Genomic DNA, 5254 nt, shown 5'->3' on the forward strand with positions numbered 1-5254 from the left:
TACACAAATTTGAAAACATGCATTCATTTCATCACTAAATGAAAAAAATCACAAGAATTAGCAAGGGTATGAATAATTTTGAGGACAACTGTAAATGCATGTATGCGCATAAATTCTAATTCTATTTCTAAAGCTTTTTCCCCCAAATTTTCTAATTTTTATTTGTTTGTGTGAGATAGCAGGGACTGAAGCACAGTACTGCCTTCCTCTTTACTTTACTGGATTTTGTATGAACATTTTTGTATAGGGCGCAGATTGTAAAGTTGTGCAAAGGAACATTTCTCCACATTTAGCTGTAAAACATCATTTAAAAGAGGCAGGAATTTTTCAGTCACCTTATCAGATTTGTGATAATATATAAATGATAGTGACACAGTCAAAGAAAAGTTCACAACCTGAAAACATAATGCCTCCTTTATGGCTGTTGCTAGCACAGAGGTGTGAAATCAGCAGTGAGGAAAACAGCATGTTTTCTTCCAACCCTTTCACCATTTATTGTTGCTGATGTTGGGGGAATGCACAAAACTCCAGATATGACAACAGTTTTTACATTTTTTTCATTGTTAATATCTTTGCATGGACACTATGGATATGGTTATGGTTATATTGGTGGTTACGTTTGTACCACACACCCATCCAACACCAACTCCACACTCTCGCTATACATAAAGCTCACAATACCTCCTGCACAGACACTGGACATCTATTGCATATCTGTCCGTCCTGGAAGAGGGATCCACAGGGACTTTTTCCTTGTCTGCTGTTAGGGTCCAAGAACAGAGGGATGTTGTTAAAAAGTTGTGTGGGGTCTGGACTTAATGCAGCAGACCACGAGAGGATCTACACCAATGGCACACACCGAGCGCCCCGTCAGACCAGAGGGGAGAAACGAGCCAAAAGCACCGGACGAAGAGAGGGAGGGGAGCGGACATCAGGGCAAGGCTGACCCAACTTGGACTGAGAGCTGTTCCTCTACCAAGCCTTCTTCTGGCTAATGTCCGCTCACAGGAGAATAAAGTGGATGAGATTTGATTGAGGCTCACTCAGCAACAGGAAAAGACACAAGACTCTGATGAAAACTGAAAAAATGCACTGCGGGAATTGAATGATGCCATCAGCGGCAACTCCAAAGATATAGCAGGATCAAGGAGAAATGTAATTTTGTTTTTTAAACTTTGTTTATAAAATTATAAATAGATCTACCTACCTACCTATGTTATATGCTGTAAAGCCTCTGAGGTAATTTATGGTTTGTGATAATAGGCTTAATAAATAAAACTGAACTGAACCGAAAACTGAACTGAACTGAACTGAACTGAACATTAACCTGAGCTGAGTGTCATTCACAGGGCACTGGGCTGCTCTGTCAACATGCCTGCACACAATGAAGCGTCAGTGTTGTTTCAAAGACCAAGTTAGTAGCAGTAACATCAAGAAAAGCAGCAATGAAGCAGGACAATTCAACAAAGACGGACTTATAGAACACTATTAGCCAGTAAACATGGATGTAAAAAACACGAGTTCCAATATATTCTGCATGTTCTGCTTTTTAAATGAGGAACTACAAACATTGTTGAATGCATTGAGGGGAGTGTTCTGACCTAAATGAAAATTTAAAACTGAGGAATGATATGGATCATTACATTTCCATTGTCTCTCCTGTAATCCTACAATACATCCTCCATACATCCTTTCATTAGATTTTTTTCTATTCACATTACATGAGTCATTATAGTAAACAACACATTTATATTTACTTGGACACATTCTTTCAAATTCACAATTGTTATATTACACAGTGTGGCCAATATACTGTACTCTCCATCACAATGAGAGCATTTGATCATATTCATGCTAAAATTATGGTGGCTCGTGAAAAACACATGAAAAAAATAAAAATAAAATAAAATAAAATAGTCATGATTTTGTTTTCTCTTTGGCCCTCCTTTGGAGGGGCTGGAATCAATAAACTCAGTGTAGCATGCTGTCCCCTGCAATACCTGACAATGTACACTTTGGCAGGCATTTTCTCTTACATGTACATTACTAAGTTATCAAGTTACAAAAAAAGTTTCCAAAATATTTTTAGTTTTAGTTTACAGCCTGTGAGCCAGTGTTTCCAGATCTCAGCATTTACTTTGGCCAGTTCACTGTTGTGAGAACTGAGAGAAATGCTAGCCAAAATCAAGAATAGTCAAATCCAAACTGTAATATTGCAGTTTACCTTTACAGACAAGTTTTCAGTGTGAGCAGTGCCAAAAGTCCAGCCAGAAGCTGCTTAAAGAGAACTACTGAGCCCACATGAAGACACACAACATATAGCACGTCCACAAAAGCCAACTTGTTTCAGACATTTATTATGCATACTGTCATAGAAATCAATTTAAAAATGTTCTGTTTGAAGACTGGACTTTCATGTTGGAGATAGTGTCATTATTTTATGATCCATAATGTTCTGAGCAGAATATAATGCAGATTTGTAATATTTACAGACATGGGTTTGATCAGTATTGGTTATCTGTAAGAGCTCTCATTTTACAACATGTATATTTACAAGCATGGCTGCCGTCAGCAGCAGGAGTCACACAGGTCCCACAGGAGGTGACTGGGCAGGCCAGTCTCATTCAGATGATGCCACAGCAGGTCACAAAAAATTACAGCCCCCTAAAAACCACAGATTAGTTTACTTCAACAAGCCATGAGTTTCTTATTTCATTTTGCCGGTTCTGAAATCATTCCCGATGACATTTATACATTTGAAATACAGTGACAGCTAGTGTTAGTGCAGTAAATAAGACAAGAAATGAATAAGCACTCCCCTCAGCACCTTAGTCCTTTATCTCACTTTAAATAGGATGTTTTCAGCTATTTTACAAAGCAGGCTTGATCAGTTCACATGAGGATGTTTCCACACTGACCATCCCTCTGCATAGATCTCCTCTGCTGACCATGGTCATAGCCTCTCCTTGTTCTTCTGGTGATTCCAGGCAGGTACTTGTGGGTGGGAAGGGCAGAGTAAAATATGGAAGTGGCACATCGTTTGTGCAGAGTCAACTCACTTAGCAGCTTGCCAGATAATAATGCCAAGTATAACAAGCACAATGGAACAAACCATAGCAAGGATACACATCTTCTTCCTGGACTTTTGCTGTGATAAAGAGGCAGACACAGAAGGGTTAGCGGGAGGGACCTCACTGACTGGCAGCACTTAAAGGGACGGCTGCAGACTCACCTGGTAATAGGCGGCTCTCTGGAGCTGCTCTGTTCCCCGCTCTACATGAACATCAGCGTTCTCCACATTTGCCTCAATGCTATCTGTAGGGCAGAACATTCAGCAAGGTCAGCTAGGAACTCAGGAAGTCACAGGATTTTGACAGTGGAAACTGCTCATCTCTTTACTTATCACCTTCTTGCACAAGTCTAGGGCTGCCCCCTAAATGTTCAAAAGTCTAATCATCAGTCAGAGACCCTCAGTTGACTGAGATTGCTTCTAGTGAAGCAGTCCTTGTTTTGTTTGTTTGTTTTTTTTGTTAGTCAGCGTGCGCTGCAGTGTGCTTCTGGGGGCGATTTGGTCTCTGAATTTTTCTGCGGACCAAGTGCTCTTAAATGTCACGCTACACTTTCATAGAGGCACAGAGGAAGAGATACTCTGCACTGTAAATAACAATGTCTTCTCTCTTCTGCTGAAAAGTGGTGAATTCACAGCACAAAAAAGAGACAACACAGTCTCTGGCTATTGTTTGATATCTCATGTCTGTAAAAAAATCTGTTGCACATTTGGAATCTGGTGTTGGCCCCTATTAGCTTGTTTACTATATTATGTGAATGCAGCTGTCACACTGAACGTCCTGCTGAGCCCTGTCAAACTGTCAAACTTTTCTGACATAATTCTGAGTTGGGTAAAGCTCTACAAATGTCCTGTCTCTGAATTTGTGTCACCACTTTTCCCTCATTTCCTTGTTTAGTAATCAGGGAGCAGAATGGAGAGCATCAAGAAAACAACGGGAAAAGTCACCTTTTAAACACTAAAAACTTTGTTTACAGTTGTGTTTGTGTGAATGACTTTTGTCAAATGCTGAAGTAGGATGACGTAATGATAAAAGTACAAGTGTCAGACTGTGACAGCAGAGCCTATTCCTTAAAACCTTTCTCCTACCAACAGTCACTGTTGGTTTATCATTTTTACCTCGAACAAGAACTTTTGGTTTCCTGAACTCTGCCAAACTTTTGTCAGTGTTGGCAGGCACCATTCTGAAAGCCAGTGACTAACAACCTAACTTGTACTTTGAAATGTGCGCATGCTCCAAACTGTTGGTATCCAGAAACTAAACCATAAAACTAACAAATTTTTTTTAACTATTACTGCAATTAATTCCAGTTCACAAGAGGCCATATTCCATTTATAGCTAACTGAAAGGCATTCTCACACCACCACAATCATCATCATCATCATCATCATCATCAATCAAATCTTTTTATCAGTTATTTAATGCCTCTGTTCAAGCTTGATTTGCAAGACTGAGCTGTTGTTTTTTTGTAAGAAGTATCAATTGTGGTCCCAAAACAGTATCCTTCATCCTTTGAGGGTAACAATGATTGTGGCTGGGAAAAGTAGTCTGTGCCTGATGTCATTAAATTGGGCTCTTTTGAGTCTCCCTTATGAGCCTCTTGTCAGCTACAAGATAGCCTCTTTGGCCTGATATCTCTGCATTCTTATTATCACAGGGTTAAAAAAAAGTTATCAGACAGGATGTTACACAATCAGGACAGGCTTTTAAAGTGTGTTTCATGTACTCTTTTCACTCACTGGTACACTGGGGGATAAAATCCTGTGTCATTTGGGATAACTCCGAGAAAACATATAGAATGTTGATTTTATGCAAATGTATTTAGTATATATGAATTACATACTTGGAAGTTAAAGTTTAATATGGTAGATATCTGTTAGTAGTCCAAAAAATCTGCCGGATTAAGGTTCAAACTGAGTTTCGTCATACCAGATAACCCTTTTGTCATAAAGATTAACAGATATTTTCTGTTACCCCATAATGTCATCCATTATCCTGGATGACACATGTAAAGAATTATTTTGTCTTTATACAGTTTTTTTTAATCCTTTATTGTTATATTCCCATTCAAATTAGGAAATTAAAACATCTTTTTGAACACTGTTCATTTAAAATATCTTCAATAATAAAAGAGAGTTACATATTAACAAACAGATATATGAACATACCAATAATAGCTTCCTTTA

General features: G+C 38.7%; 1 long non-coding RNA gene across 1 annotated transcript; it reads right to left on the reverse strand.

Moving 5' to 3' along the window:
- Positions 1–2341: 2341 nt before the first annotated feature.
- On the reverse strand, positions 2342–5146 carry LOC121940890. The gene is made up of 2 exons (XR_006105706.1): positions 3233–5146; positions 2342–3148 (listed from the first exon to the last, which is right to left on the reverse strand). It is a non-coding gene; the product is annotated as an uncharacterized LOC121940890 (long non-coding RNA).
- Between the last annotated feature and the right edge of the window lie 108 nt (positions 5147–5254).

Source organism: Plectropomus leopardus, unplaced genomic scaffold (genome assembly GCF_008729295.1).
Source record: "Plectropomus leopardus isolate mb unplaced genomic scaffold, YSFRI_Pleo_2.0 unplaced_scaffold9753, whole genome shotgun sequence".
In the NCBI taxonomy this organism is placed as follows: domain Eukaryota; kingdom Metazoa; phylum Chordata; class Actinopteri; order Perciformes; family Serranidae; genus Plectropomus; species Plectropomus leopardus.